This window comes from Lytechinus variegatus, chromosome 8 (genome assembly GCF_018143015.1).
Source record: "Lytechinus variegatus isolate NC3 chromosome 8, Lvar_3.0, whole genome shotgun sequence".
Taxonomy (NCBI): Eukaryota; Metazoa; Echinodermata; class Echinoidea; order Temnopleuroida; family Toxopneustidae; genus Lytechinus; species Lytechinus variegatus.
In genome coordinates, this window is record NC_054747.1 from 37,764,019 (window position 1) to 37,781,446 (window position 17,428).

Below are 17,428 nucleotides of genomic sequence, written 5' to 3' on the forward strand. Positions count from 1 at the left end.
ACTTACCTTGTTGCGATGCATTGTGGAAGATTTTAAGATCCATCGCACTGCTCATGTTCCGTACCACCGTCTGTACGTCACCTCCATTATACTTATTGGCCGACTGGATACTCAACTGCGACCAGTCATCCCAGTATATCTTGTTCTAAATGGAAAAAAGGTGACAGAATTTCAACAAGAAAACATGACAGCAAACTTTAAGGTTGTTTGCAATATCAATAAAAGTACAGAATTTCAATTTAAAAACCGAAACTTATAATCGTATCAGCGGCCCGTCTTACTAAGAGTTGAATTGATTCGATCAACCACAACTATGGACGCCACAACGTCAATATCCAAAATGTATATTTGTTCAAAATATCTCCTAGATATGATGTCAAGAAAACCATGAATGTATAAATATACATCATATCTAGAAAATGTTTTGAAAAAATATATATTTTGGATATTGACGTTGCTGGCCGTCCATAGTTGTGGTTGATAGGATCAATCTGCATTGTATGAAGATACTACAGTCGACTCAATCTTAGCACCCTCCTGGCAATCGAGAAAGCCTGTCTTTAGTTGCCACCAAAATCATCACCAACTTGAAAAGGAATGAGTTATAGAACCTGTCTATATAAGCCACCTGTCTACCGTGGCCCCCACTTCTGTTTCCCTACAATGGCTTCATAGACAGGTTTGAATGTAATGGTATCGTTACTTTGAATGCACAGAGTGGCATAGGTTCATGAAAGATATCAACACTATCATAAGATACCAATTTACTACACCTGGGTGGAGAGTGGCAAATGTCAATAAACACCTTGCCAAAGGACGCAGTGCTATGGTGGAATTTGAACCCCAGACCTTGTGGTTCAAAGTCCAGAGACTTATCCACTGAGCAACAACGCCTCTACACAAATACAGATGGTAAAGAATAAGAAAATCATGTGAAGACCTTGTAAACGCCGATGGAGAAAGGATGCGGGGTGTCTTGGTCGCGTAAGACTACACGATGCGAGCCGTCCAACCACGCCGACTCGATCCGGTCAAAGTGGGCATCGGTCCAGAAGATGTGGTTGGATTGGTCATCGATGGCCCAAGCCGTTCGGCCAGTAGACCCCTGTAGTGATCAGCATCGTGACATTATCGCCGTCCATGTGAGCAGAGGCAATGTAGGGATGTTCCCCCCAGTCAGTCCAGTCATGTATCTATGACAGGTGGAAAGGAAATTAAAAAACTATTTTAAGAAGTGGAATTTTTGTGCTTTCAAATTATTTTCCTATGTATTTGATCTCATTTTTGTAAATAACTTTCTAAATGTGTGGAGCATTGTGGCCCAGTGGATTAGTCTTCTGACTTTGAAACAGAGGGTCGTAGTTCGAATCCCACCATGGCTTAATTTCCTTCAGCAAGAAATTCATCCACACTGTGCTGCACTCGACCAGTGAGGTAAATGGGTACCCGGCAGGATTAATTCCTTGAATGCATGCGCACTGAAAGGCAGCTCGAGCTAAAGCCGGGTAATAATAACAATGCGCCTCGGAATAGAATATTTCTAGATAGATGGCGCTATATAAATGCCTATATTATTATTATTAAATGGTTGATCTATCTTCATAATGTTAGATTTCTCTTTAAATAATTATGATAATATTATATATTTAGATAATGCAATTATTATTTGTATATATTCTATTGTGCTGCCAGAGCTCCCTAGATGATGTACATATACCTGAATAAAAAATTTGTAATTCTAATTTGATTCCAATACCTCATTACAGCATACCTTAACTTTCAATCTGTTTATGATAAACCTTCCCAGTAATAGTTCATTTCACAATTAAAACTTCACAACCAAACTAACTTAATCTTTAGAACAAATTTGTACAGAAAGATACATTTGACAATCAAATTCTGTTTAATGTATTTATATCTTCATTTTGCCTTGTAATTATATTTTGTATTGTATTTCTCTTGTTTGTAAATTGCTCTCTTAATAATGTACTTTTGGTCAACATTTCCATGAATATGCCAATAAACACACATGTATGTAAATAAAATAGGCAAAAGTAAGTGAAAAATAAAATCATTCTTGTTTAAAAAAAAGGACAGTTGTGGCAACAATTTCAAAATGAGTCAGTACAGAATCAAATAAGGAGGGATACCAACATCAGCAAAACATGATTACTAACCCTCTCTTGGGTCCAGAGCAATTGCTCTAGTTGATCTAACGTAGCATCTATAGGAAGGACCCTCTGAAGCGGCCATCATAGCGTGCGACCTCGATGTGATCAGATTCGGAGTCCACCCAGTAAAGATTATCAGCAAGCCAATCAAAGGCAAGTCCTTCGACCATATCAAGATGGCCGCTGACGATGCTCCGATCCTGGTCTTCAATAAGTCCCGGACAGAATCTCTGCACAGAAAAAATTCAAGAATACTGATACCAAGGTGTGTTTCACAAAGACTTAGTCCGTATTCTGAAGTCGGGTTTAACTTAAACTCAGGTTTAAAAAGTTGTGCTTTAAGTATGGAGAGCCAATTGCTACATAAATCACTAACAGTAAAGATATCATACTTCAGCTCATTTGGCTCTCAAATCATTCATAATTGTCTAGAAAGTATAAAAAGATTTTTGTCTTCACCATCGATTAATCAGGAAAGAGCACAGTAAACATAAGAAACATACAACTTAATAAAAAAAATTTATACTTTTGGCTTTCCATACTTAAACTACAACTTTAAACCTGAGTTTAAATAAAACACGACTTCAGAATACGGGCCTTAGAGCTACGGTAACTTTGCCATTGTTGTACCTACCATGGCAAACCTTGATTATGATTGGCTGATGGGCCACGTTACCATTGTATCAGCTGACAGTACTACGATCCTGGGCTCCGTAATACAAAGCAAAACAATCGATCGTACGCTTGATTTTTAAGATTGATTGTACATTGTAGTCAGTGGAATCAGTTGTGAAAATTTGTTCTACGATCATTGCTAAGCTTTGTGTTACGGGCTCCTGGCCCGCAGGAAGTCCGGGACAGAATCTCTGCAAAGTTGGCATTTGGGAACATTGATACCTGGGGAGCGTTTCAGCAAAAATTTTCCCCTAACAAGATGTCAGATCTGAAAACTTTCTTTGGTTTTGATTGGCCGAGATGCACAGTTCCTATGGTAACCATTAAATAAAACAGGGCTTGTTGGATGAAATATCCAACAAGTCCTTTCATGACATGCTAATAGCGGTCTGTTACATAAAGACTTACATCTACATAAATTTGATATTGTCGTAATAGCCAGGGATGCAGTCAAGGCCAGTACTTCCAAGTCACCAGGCGACTACACATAACCTTCTCCAAGACCCATTGTCCATGTGACTGGGGCGGAGGCAGAGGCCAGCAAAATCTGGCATCAAGGCCAGCCTCGAACAGCCCCGGTAACCTCGATTATGCACTTTGATCTCCAAAAGAGAAGAGGCCAAGGTCGGCAAAATCTGGCCCGACTACATCCCAGGTCACTACATTGGTAACCTTGATATGATTAGCAGCGGGTCATGTTACCATGGCAACAGTGTTTAATCTTAAGAATATATTTTGCAGAACTTTACTTACATGTATTTCATGGAAGGTGTCTTCTGCATAGTAATAGCAATCATGGTCGACGTCGTAGTCGACGGCCGTAGCTAGTTGCAGGTTGTCAATTGGCAGCCGTTCATTGGTGCCATCGCTGAGGAAGTATCGGTGAATTTCTGTGCGTTCGGCATACAAAATAAACTCTGTGCTCTCTGAATGTTATAAAGGAAAGAGAAAGTGTAAGATTGCTTTTACACCGGTATGTGCACTGCTTTAGCTAATACATGTACAAATAAATTCTGAGCTCTCTGTACGTTATAAAGTAAAGAAAAAAAGAAAGATTTCTTGGCACCCACAGAATGTGCACTGATTTAGGGAATACAATTTAATTCTGAGCTCTCTGTTCGTCATAAAGGAAAGAGAAAAAGTAAGATTTCTTTTGCACCCACAGTATGAGCACTGATTCAGATAACACATGTACAAAATGATATACAGAGCATAATAAATGCTGCTTTATTACTAACATTATAACTGTATTGTAGTGGACTTGGCATTAGCGTCTGCACTATTCACATTAGGGGTAAGAGCATGGAAAGACCGACTGTACAACCAATGAAGTTATAGGTTGATTAGGATTCAGAGTTACCTGCAACTGGACATGAAACTTGATCAGCCTCGTAGTATTTCTCATCACCTCCTTTGCAGGTATCCCCTTCCACTTTACGATATCTACAACAAAAAGACACAGATAGAGATTAGAAGCTTTGATGACAGAGCCCGTTTTATCTGAAGTCGTTTAATTAAACTCAGGTTTTAAAGTTGTGGTTTATGTATGGACAGCCAATTGTTACATAATCACAAAAAGTTAGATATCCTACTTTCAGCTCATTTGGCTCTCAAATCATTCATAATTGTCTAGAAAGAGCAGAGTAAACATAAGAAACATACAACTTAATAAAAATGTTGATACTTTTGGCTTCCCATACTAAAACCACAACTTTAAACCTGAGTTAAGTTAAACCCGACTTCAGAATAGGGCCAGTGAATTTAATCAAGTTTTCATTATTAGTGGAGGTTGGTGGTGGTGCAGGGAAAAGAATTACATTGAACTAATTCACCTCCAAATGCCCCAAGAGCCAGGGCCAGGAAACTATTTCGTTGAAATTCCCATCGGTCTAAACTGTAACACAATGTAAGCAAACTTGACCGGTGAAGTGAAAAAAGGAAAGAAAGTTTTTTAATTGATTTTTCACTTGTGGTGGTGATGTTGAATGAACAATACAACTGGGTAATATAAGATATTATCATCCCCCAAATCAGTCAACAGCACTAAATATAGTCAATACATGTAGTTCTAAATATGAATGAATTTCTTACCCCTTTGACCTCCTCCAGAATGTATCCTCTGGGCAGGGGTCTGGTTGAAGGGTAGGATCCCTCTCATCCTCGGGATCCTTCTCACAGATATAGCTGTTACCCTCATTCTCCATGAAACCAAAGTCACTGTTCAAATCAAGGATTGAAAATAAAGTTCAGCATAATAATAAATCAATATTAATAATCAGTTCTTGTATAGCGCATAACACATTATAAATAACGTCTCTATGCGCTTCCAAAGGACTTGGATATTATTACCCCGGCTGTAGCTCAAGCAGCCTTCAAACTTGGTTGAGTGCAGCACAATGTGGTAAATTTCTTGCTGAAGGAAACTACACCATGGCTGGGATTTGAACCCACGACCTCTGTTTCAGTGTCCTGAGACTAATCCACTGGCCACAACGCTCCAGCATAAAAAGTAGACTCAGTATATTTTATTATCCAATTAACACATGTGTAAACATGTCATATAGGGACCAATAATGAACATCTACGAGAAGACCCAATGGATATACCGCACTGAGGTCCGCAGGGCCGGGCGGTGTATGTATTCGTGAGACAAGGACAGATTTCATTGTTTCTGTCCCTCTTGCATACACATGCATTGCTGGTCTTATACTTTTGCGCCCCCTAAATACAGAGTTGCTCAAAATGCTACATGTATCACTAGATTAGACCAGGTGGGTGTTTCATAAAGCTGTTCGTAAGTTAAGATCGACTTTAAGAACTGGTGATCCTTTCTTTTGATCAATGGTATGTACTTATTAGCAATGGTTTAGTGCGTAAGAAGGATCACCAGTCGTTCTTAAGTCGGCTCTACTTTACGAACAGCTTTATGAAACGGCCCCCTGCAAGTCCATGTAATCTGGATTGTGAGTCAAAAGATAGTAATATCACCAATACTGTACACGTGTAATTCCAGAGTAATTAGCAAATGAAGATCGTAACAAAACGCTGAAAATGCCTATCAATTTAAAGTGTGGTCCCACATGTTGCTTTTTCTGTTAGCTACACAAGGAAAAGCCTGGTTGTAATGAAATGATTAGAAACTCCAACAAACCTGAATTACTTTAATCAAACTTTGTTGTTCTAGATAAGCATTCAGGCATAATTATGATGAACACTTAAGGATCGCTTCCAACCATTTCATATCAAAGTCAGAAAAAAATAATCAGTAATAATAAGAATGGTGGCCTCTTAAATGGTGCACAGTTCCACCTTTCAGTGGTCATGGCCCTTCAAGAAAAATAAACATACACACAAACAAATGGGTGATTTCAAGTCCGGTGTTTGTCTTGGTGTCGGTGTTGGTGTTGAATTTCTGATTGCTTCCCTTATCTCCAAAACTTATTCAGAGTTTGTAAAACTGATCCAGATCACATTGACATCTCAACTACTAGTAGGTGACTTTTCGGGACCATCTTCATTTTGTGTTTGGTGTTAGAATCGTGTAAAAATTGACCTAACATCAACACCAAAAGGTCAACACCGTACTTGAAATCACCCAATACACATTCTAATAATAATAATTGGATTTATATCGCGCTTTTTCCAGAGGATACAAAGCGCTGTTAATTGCATGAGACAAGTTAAGGTTTATGTTTATATAAGTGTGTTTTGAGATGTTTTTTGAAGAGGTTAAGAGAAGAGAGGTTTCAAAGAGATGGAGGGAGTTTGTTCCAAAGACGGGGGCACGAGATTGAAAGAGTTGCAACTGGCCTCTTTTCTGACTTTGGAATTACATAGGAAGGAGCAGCAGTAGAACGAAGTGAGTATGTAGATCTTTGTTGCTGAAATAATGAAGAAATGTAAGAAGGTAGTGTGGTTGACAGAGACTTATAGGTTTGAACAAGTATTCGATAATGTATTCTATCAGAAACAAGTAGCCAATGTAGTTCATTTAGAAGATGGGTAGCATGACGCCATTTTGGTTTTTGACATTCTATCCCCCTTCGCATGAACTCACCACTCGAAATCATCCCTATCACAGGAGCAGTTGACGGAAGAGATTGGTCTGTCGTAGTCCCGTCCATTGAAGCAGTCCGAATGAACGCGTCTCCTCTCATAGATGGTCTTCCTACCTAATAGACAGCTATGTTCAGGGAACTCTTCACCGGGCCACCATTGCTTGTAATCATCGTCCCCACAGACGGTAGCTGATTAGAAATACAATAACAACATATATCCACTCAAGGGTGTATAAAACAGCTAACACGTGCATATTCATATACAGAGTTGCCAACCCTTACGGAATATTAACCTGCATCCCCTCCTAATCACTAATATCCGGAGGAGAGACCTGCGGGTCAAAGTGACTCAGTTTGTTTTTCGTCTCCCAGGCACAGGTGACGCCAAACAAATAATACTAATACATCTGCTTGACATGACCGAAATTCAAATTAGAAGATGTAAAGACATAATTTTCATATTCTGGTCTGAAAATATCCTAGCATAGTATGTTCGTTGGATTAAAACAAGTTTTTTTTTTTTAATACAGTCACAATTTGTAACTTTTCATCAAAACAATTTGGCAGAAAGTTTGCATCACACATTCTACATCTAGGACTACAACATATTCTAAATTTTAAAAAGGGAATCACTAGGGTCATGCAGAACTTGACTATTGGCTTTATGATCAGGACCACAGAAATTTGAAAACAGAATTCTATGACATTTCCATGACTCTTCCATGACTAAATTGCTGCTTTCTATGATTTCCCGGGAGTTACACAGAATTTGGGATGTCACAAAACTGGGAAAAATGGAAATCGTGAACATCAATAATAATAGAGTATGATCACAGAGTATGAGAGTTGCGAGACAAGACAAACTGGAAAGCTGCCATAGCCAAGAGGTAAATGCAATGCCATGACTTTTCACAAATTTTCCGAATTCCCTGACTTTCCATGACCGCATATTTTTCCAGGATTTTCCATGACTGTTGGAACCCTGACGATACATCACCAGGGTTGGTTTCCACTTACAGAAGACATTTCTGAAGTTGATTTGTACAATAAGCCAAGAGTGTGTTTCAGTCTCGGATCCAAAGACTGTGAAGGTTAGAGTCTGTTCGCCTGGCTCGGTCATCAATCCATAAACATAGATCTTAGATTCTGAGAACGCCTCGGAATGCCAGGTCTCTCCTTCATTCACGCTGTATCTGTAAGGGAAAATTGACAGAGAGAATGTTGTCAAACGCATACATACGTAATTCAGACACATCGTTATTCCGAAGGTTCAAATATTCTGAAGGTTCGTTAGTCCCAAAACAAAATAAGGTTCGTAATTCCAAAGGTTCATTTGTCCGAAAATGAAATGAGGTTTGTAATTCCGAAGGTTTGTTATTCCGAAAACAAAATGAGGTTTGTAATTCTGAAGGTTTGTTAGTCCGAAAAGAGAATAAGGTTCATAATTCCGAAGGTTCATTGGTCTGAAATTGAAATGAGGTTCGTATTTCCAAAGGTTCGTTAGTCAAAAAATTGACAGAGTGCATGTTGTTAAAAAGCTCTTGGGAATATTTCATGATAGGATTTACAATTAAGGTAACTGCCATGTTAATAAGGCACATCAAATTGAAATTAACTTTCCCCAAGGTAGTTACTACAATGGCAGAGCTAAAATAGGAAGTAAATATTTATGAAACAGGCTCTTGATTAACTCTTGATTGACATTTAGATACACTAATATATTGATATGAATTAAAGGTAAACAATTCAATCACAATATTCATTGACTGATTGAATAATTGACTGATCAATTCATTATTTGGATCATTGATTAATTGATTACTTTACTGCTTAATTGATTAATTGACAGCATTTTATAACATAACAATATTTGATGGCATTTTATAACATCAACTTACTTGACAGCATTTGCTTTATTTAATTACTTCACAACATTTTATGACATCAACTTGCTTGACAACAAATTAGAACATAACCTTACTTAATTGCAATTAATAAAAAAACCCTACTTGGCAGCATTTATCAAATTTATACTTGACATCAAATCAAATTTATACTTGACAGCATTTATGATATTAGATGACAGCATTTGATAATATCAACTGACATCATCAAATGACATCAACTTACTTGACAGCATTCGCATTGTTTCATTACTTCACAACATTTTATGACATCAACTTGCTTGACAGCAAATTAGAACATAACCCTACATAGCAGCATTGTATAACATTAAATTTATACTTGACAACGTTTACAATATAAGATGACAGCATTTGATAGTATCAGCTGACATCATTTAATCACATCAATTGACATCATGAAATGACATCCACTTACTTGACAGCATTTGTATCTCCTCTCTGTTCTACAGCAGTAACCACACCACCATGGTCTCCAAATGCAAAGAAATGATTGCCACGCAACACCTTCATACAATAAATACAAACACAAAAGTAAGAAGCCAATTAAAGATTTATTCAATTCATAAGGGCGATTCCATACGTGTCGTACAGGACATTTTGTCAACAATTTTCTAGTCTCTTAGCTGATTGCTCGAGCAATGAAAAATTATTTTTGGTCACTTATAAAGTTATAGTGGGAAGTCATGTGAAAAACTGATTACCAACAAAAAAAATATTTGATTATGGCTGAATTAAGGGTGAAAATGTTGTGTTGTACAGGACTCAGAAATTATGGCTGAATTAAGGTGAACATGTTGTGTTGTAACGGGACTCAGAAATGTCCTGTACGACAAACAACATTTTCACCTCCAATTCACTCATGGACAGCATATATTTTGTTGGTTGTCATCTTGTCATATGTCTACCCAGTAGTACTCTATAGCTACCACAAAACAAGTTGAAGTTCTTCGTTTGTTTGGACAATAAGTATGATAAATAAAAATGTTGCGAAAATAGCTGATTTTACTAGCAAGGAATCGACTATAACACACAGTACATGGGGGAAACCAATAACATGTGATGTCATAAAATTCATAATGTTGCTATCACAAAAGTGTATTTTAAGCAAACTTCCATTCATTTATTTCTCCTGGTTTTTTTTTTTTCTGCTTGTCTTCACACATAATTTGCTGCCTGGAACTGAAGAGCAACAGAATATTATAAGGAAATTTTCGATTTGCGCGTCGACTAGTGGACTGCGACGAAAGTATGTCATGATATTCTTTGTGTTGTGGGTATACAAAGTCAGTCGAGCACATGATTGGAAGACACTGAGCATGTGCAAGCCATTTTTGACACGTCAACATCATGACAACCGTGGATTTCGCTCAGATCACGCTCGTTTGAAATGTGGTAAACGAGCAATCAAATCCTTGCCCACTGATTGAAGCCACGTGGTGATTTACTCCAGCGGTTCTGTACACCATAAACACAAAGCAGACTTGTATGACGCACTTTCATCACAGTCCACTAGTTGACGTGCAAATCAAAAACTCGCTAATATCAACATGATGATGTATCTATTCTAGTCTTCTAGCAATTACTAGGGAACAATCGTGTTTCAAAATGAATCTTCCTCTTTATTTGATTTCCATGACCTCACCTCGTACCACGAAGCCCCAGCTGTTGCTGAGAGGTAGACGTTGAATCCCATCGTCTCGTTTCCAAGAAGGGTCTTGCCGACCTTACCCGTAGCAAGGATGAGACCAGGAGCTGAGGACTTGGAGAGAATGGGATGGTGCGAGATCCTGGAGCTAACTGACTGAACCTCTGAGAGAGATGTAAAGAACATCCTTCCTGATAGGGTTAAAGAGAGAAAGAGAGAGAAAGGATTAGACCAGGAGCTGAGGACAGGATTAGGATGGTGTGAGATCCTGGAGCTAATCTCAGAGAGAAATGTAGAGAGCATCCTTGCTGATAGGTAAAGAGAGAGAGAGAAAGGATTAGATCCAAGGGCTGAGGACTTGGACAAGATTGGAATGGTAAGAGATCCTGGAGCTAACTGACTGATAGGATCAAAAAGAGGAAGCAAAAGTGTTTGATGGGATTGTTACAATACCTGAGATGCAGTGGGTAACTACCAAAAATTTAATGATCATTGAACAATTTTTAGGATCGATTGCATAGAGCACAATGCACTATCAATCACAAAAATAAGTTCTACAATTAATTTCAAGGATCAATTGCAAACACTGTATCAATGAAAATCACTGACTGTTTCTTGAAATGATCCCCAAGGCTTGGTAACACAAAGCTTAGAAATTGATAAAAGAACAGCTTTTAGGATCGATTGCATCCAACACAATGACATTCAATTGTATGATCCGGGGAGTTTTTCATCAATATTTTCATCAGACAAGTTGTCAGATCTGACATCTTTCCTTGATTCTGATTGGCTGGGATGTACTGTTCCTACGGTAACTGTCGGATAAACTGGTACTTGTCAGATAAAATGTCCGACAAGTCCTTTCATGAAACGCCCCCCAGTCTGTAATCTTGTGAGTGACTCACCCAGGGGTTGCAGTTGTATGGATTGCCATCAACATCATTCAAAGGAGCAGGGACCGGGAACCACTCTCCACCCTTATCAAAGGTACCATACGTAGCCATGTTCTCGGCAGTGTAGGAGGACGAGGAGTCGGTGTTCAGGAGGACATTGGCTGCATAGATCCCACGCAGTCCGTCCACCTTGTGGAAGTCTGCAAAGGGTTCATCGGCATACCGGCTGCAAAAAGTAAGGAATCTCATTGGGTGATAAGTTCAGTGTTGACCTTTCGGTGTTGGTGTTAGGTCAATTTTCTCATGATTATAACACCAAATAAAATGAAATGTTCTGTTTCTTTGGTTGTTTTTTTTTGTATTTTTTTGTAGCTTTTGGTACTGGTATTTTTTGTATTTTGTCTTTTTTTAATTAATTCTTGTTGTATTTTTTATCATGTTTTTATACTGTACAATTTGAATATGAATTTGGAAATAAATGAATTGAATTGAATTGAAAAAGATGGGCCTGAATAGTCACTCACTAGTAGTCGAGATGTCAATAATGTGATCTGGATCAGTTTTACAAAGTCTGAATAAGTTTTGGAGCTAGGGGAAGCAATCCAAATTTAAACACCAACACCAAGGCCAACAACGGACTTGAAATCACCAAATGAGGAATCAAAATCTAAAACAATCCTTACAAGTAAATACATTAGTTTACCTAGTTTACCATACTCACCAAACAAGCCATCATTACAGACATCATTCTTGTGAAGACATTTCAATCTTACACATTCCAAAAGTTGTTTAAAAAAGAATGGATAAAGCTAGCTTTGATTTTTTTTGGGGGGTCCCAAAGAGTGGAATAATTTGCATGAACATCTACAGTATGATCTTGTACATCAGTGGAATCATAAAAGAGAAATCTACTATTCTCCTACTGTATCAATATTGGAGAGCTGTGCTTGATTATGCACTGTATATTAGTATCAAGTTTTATTGTGCAGGGCTACTTCTCACTTACTACCTAAATTAATTACACTGGATAAGCGTTAACTTGGCAGTGAAAAGGGGATATTTCTGGGCTTTTTTTAATTTCCAAGGCTATTTTTAGCATTTTGCGGCAAAGCTACCCAGAGCTTCTACATAATTTTTCCCCAGGTCTACAACACAGGGCCGAGGAACGGTTTTCAAAGTGGTGGGGCTGACCATGCAAAAAATTACAATCATATGGTCATTTTTACATTTTTTTACATGGTTTTGGAAAAAAGTGGGGGCTGAAGCCACCCCAGCCCCCCTGCTTCCGCTGCCCATGCAACATACCTTAGCCAGGTGTCTTTGCCCACACCTTCAGGGTTGTAGTAGGAGATGTTCATGAGTGAGAGAGCGAATTCTACACCCCGAGCTTCAGAGATGTAGAGATTGGTCTGAAGGTTCTGGTGATGCACGCAGACAAAGACCTGTTCCTCGGATGCATCGGCAATGTAGAACTCCTGAAAGATAAGAGAGCATAAACTAGGTTAAAGATTATATTCTTAACAATACTGGGGGTGTTTCACAAAGATTTTCTTTTTAAGTATGATAACTCCTGACAGATAAGAGAGTATAAACTAGGTTAAAGATTATATTCTTAACAATACTGGGGTCGTTTCACAAAGATTTTCTTTTTAAGTATGACTTAGAGTCACACTTTAATGCCAATGCGTACATGATATGTAACGCGCAGTCTTATCGAGTAGTACAGTACGCAGTAGTGGGAGTCCTCTTGGCTTAGTCTGACCAATGCAGTCATGACTTTTATAATGCAGGCAACTAGGCATTTAAGTGGGACTCTAAAGACATGCTTAAATCTTTGCGAAACACCTCCAAATCTGAGCTATCGAAGGTCTGTTCCTCGGTCCCGTTTTTTATACAAAGTATAAAGGTAGATTCAAATCAAACACAAATACAACTGATCTTGTTGAGAGAGGGTGCTACAATGTACATAACTTTTTAGAAGCACTTGCCCAATCGCAAGCACTTTGGGCAAGTAACTTTTTAAATAGTTGGAATATACTTGCCTAAAATCTATTTCACTTGCCCGAAAATATCCTTGAAAAAAAGTTTTACCTCTTCAAAAGAAAGTTTTGCGGGGCAAGTAAAAGTTAGAGTCGGGCAAGTGTTCTAAAGTAAAGACAAAACTACTTGCCCGAATTGGGCAAGCAAAATTCTCGTAGTAGAAATTAGGGTTGATATGATATGATATTGACCCTAATTCTGGTTATGGCAGGCAAGATAAAATCCCTTTGGAAAAAGAAATGCATTAACCAGGTCGATCAGTTCATGTCAAAATGTTTATAAAACCGCAAAACTTTCTTTTGAAGAGGTAAAACTTATGTAGCACCCTGTGAGAGATGGGAATTTTAGATTAAACTCAAATTCAGCTCGCTCTGAACCTATCACAGCTCTTTGTGAGATGTGACTCTGGTTCTTCTAAAAAGCAGCACTTGGAGAATGCCGACTATGTTGACCTGGGTCCCGTAACACAAAGGTTAGCGATTAAACGCCAATTCAAAAGAACCTTTCTGATTGGTTCCTAGTCAGTCTGAGCAAAAAATGCGAATGCAACGATGATCTTGATAGGCCATTTCATTAAACCTTTCTCATCTAATCTCTTACAAATTCCAGTTGCTAAGAAATCATGCGGGGAGCGGGCCTTTGCTCATGCAGGACCTAGCCTGTGGAACTCTCTCCCACACAGTTTGAAAACCCAGACTTCAGCGACCACCTTCAAGGGCAACCTGAAAACTTACCTGTATAAAAGTTTTTTTTTGATAGACATTGACTTATTGTTCAGACATGTATTACATGTATATGTAAATAGTTTTTGTTGTTCTGCTCTGAAGCGCCTTGAGCATCTAATCAAGATGGAAAGTGCGCTATATAAATCTTATGTATTATTATTATTATTATTATTATTGGGCCCTGACCTTTTTATTACTTAGCACAGGTTGGGGGTGGACCAGCGATTTACTGGAAGGGGTTTGAACTTACCCTGTTTGGAACAGTAAAAGGAAACTGGGCCGTCCTGAAAGAACCTCTATCGTGAGATACCAAAAGCTCCAATTCATCCTCCTGAAGAAAATGAGAGAAAGAATGGAACATCATGAGAATATGATAACGGGACAGCACAGGAGAGCGTTGCATGAAACACATTGTCATGTCAGTGCAAAAACGCCCTTAACACCATACTTTAACTCATAGCATGCAAGCAAAAAACGTGCTTAGGAGCACATAAAGGTGACCGCACACCTTACGATTGGTCCGCGACTCAAGTTTGGAATAAAACGTAGTATAATTTGATGCTAATATTGAGACTTGGAATATCTTATTGTGTAATGTTCGAAATTATCGTACGAATACCTATGATCAAAGCTGTGACTATGCTATCATCCTTATTAGAATAAAATCAAATTTGATATCTAGTCGTAATAGGCGGTTTCAAACCGCCTCGATCACAAGAATCCCCGTTAAATTACGAGAACTTTTTAAGGCTAAAAAATACCCGTTAATTATTCCTGCATTCACACCGCCCCGAAACACATCCTTCGGGATAAGTTCCCGAAGTTACGAGCATGCGCAGTATGGTCTGATAAGCAGGAAAGGCGCGAGATTCAAAATCACTAGCCCAGCAGCCACCCACGCCGCCGCGCCCAACGACACGCTGGGCTAAAAGTTCCCGTAATTTGCTTTCACATCGCCAAAATACCTGCGACCTTGGAAAAATCCCCACGAAAGTTCTCGTAATTTCGCCAAGTACCCACTATTTAGCAGGTATTTTCTTTCGGGGAAATTACGCGTAGTTTGCTTTCACATTACCAAAATACCTGGTATTTTCTGATCGGGGTAAATTTCCCGATCAGAGAATACCTGGAACTGGCGAACTTCGAGGCGGTCTGAAACCACCTAATGACATCATAGCAGGCGTAAGATTGGCTACGATTTGAAACTAATTTGGCCTTTACTCAAAAATAAAGGCTTGCAATCTTTCAAAATAGTTATAGTAGTATTCTTTCAATTGATTCTAACCTCAAATAAAATGATATGTTCCATTCACATTTTAAGAAAATGATCAAAATGTGATTTGTTCAAAAATTGGATCGCGAACAGTCGTAAGGTGTGCGGTAGCCTAAAGTGCATTGTGTATAATAAAGGAGTTTCTGCACCGATGCACTATGCGGAAATATTTTACTAAGGACGTTCTTGCACCAATACAACAAAACAGTAAGTGATTTTCACTGATTATTTGTTACAAGCTACTGAAATCCTTGCATCTGATTGGCTCAGTTCAAGTTTGTTAGTGAAAACCACTGATGATGCTTTTTGAGACACCATCTATAGGGGCTGTCTCTTTTTTTTCAACAAGCCCAGAATGTGTCCAAATCTAATTGTTTTTACAAGTAATTAAGCAAAAGGAACATTATTCACAATGGCCACATTTTTATTTCTCTTTTCCTCTTTTTTTATATCTTTTTACATGTATTTTCCTTTTTGCTTGTATTTACTGATTGTGATTGAAGCATCTTTCTTCATCTTTTTATCGCTTTGTTGCATAGTATGCATTTTCTTCATTCTTCTTACTTCTGTGCACTTTTCAAACGATAAGGTATAAACATGACCCCTTGCTTACATGTACATACCAACTACAAGTTCAAGGTACAAGTGCCCAAAGATAACACAAAAATCAAAACACATATAAAGATATGACACCAACATCAAACATAAATCTACAAATATTTCATATTATAAGATATCATCTTAGCAATTTTGATAAATAACTGGTATACATGTAGAGGTCGAATTCTGGACCATTACCTCATGTGTGTACATAAATATTTCCATACTTTCATTATTCATTGAAGATCATCTAATTGGCTTTAAAGAGAAATACCAGTAGTTGCAGTAAAAACTGATTTCATGAGAAAGTCTGTAAAACCAGGCTTAATCGTTAGTATATCATCGAGGATCTAGCTCTGGTACAGTTACATAAACTGAACTCTGTGAAATCTTGAAATCTACGCTGAAAAATGTTCCCTCTGAAGATCACCAACACAGATACATGTAGGCACATGTGGGACAGTGTATTAATATTGATGGAATAAAGACCCGACGGAAGTGACCGAATCCGCGCTTATTTTGCTTATTTCTCAGCAATTACACAATTTCTTCCAGAATCCTTTGGCACATATTTTTAAATTCATACAAACAGACACTTGGGTGGTCATTATATTAGATTCTGTAAAAAGTCATTTTGAGAACATTACCAGAACTGGTATTTATCTTTATTAATGCAACATGTACACTGTAGAGTCTACATGTATATGTACAGTGTATATGTACGTATTTTCAATCAGTAAAATACAGTACCAGGGAATCATTTTTCCTGGTATCGCATCGCAATTCGCTCCACATTTTTGAAAGGCTGCTATGCATGAAGTCTTTTGTATATATTTTTTTACAAAGGACTGTACATTTATAAATACTTAGTTTAAGAGAGCTTACCTCTAATGAATAAAAATGCTATATTCAAAATTGTGAAGCAAAATCATTATCCGAGTCCTGTACAGCCGAATATGGCATGTATTTTCAGTTTCTATTCTGATGTATCGCTTTCATATGTAATCATAACTTTTTATCTGTTATGTTTCATGGCAATATAATGAAACAGAAATTATAGCAACCTCTTTCTTGCAAGTAAAGAAAAAAAAAGACCATGACATTAAATTCAGCTCATACAGTACTGTATACATATATCCAATCAAGAATATGTTTTAAAACTCATTACAAAATCAGAAAAGAAGAAAAAGACTTGTAGAGTAGTAGAACATCTTAAAAAAAAATACAAGGCCAAATTCTAACACTTGGCTTTAATATGGTCCTTTAATATGGTCCTATGGTAATTTGCATTGTAATACTTGATTGGCATTATCAATAAAATCTGAAAAACAGTGGCTGATATTCATCACCAAAAGAGAATAAATGATGATTATCATTTGGAACATGACATCCCAACTTCACAATTATTACTGCACGGACATGA

The 17,428-nt window shown here is 37.8% G+C and overlaps 1 pseudogene; it reads right to left on the minus strand.

The window, feature by feature from the left end:
* Positions 1-17,428, minus strand: part of LOC121420462 — a 90,390-nt pseudogene that overhangs the window by 53,347 nt on the left and 19,615 nt on the right.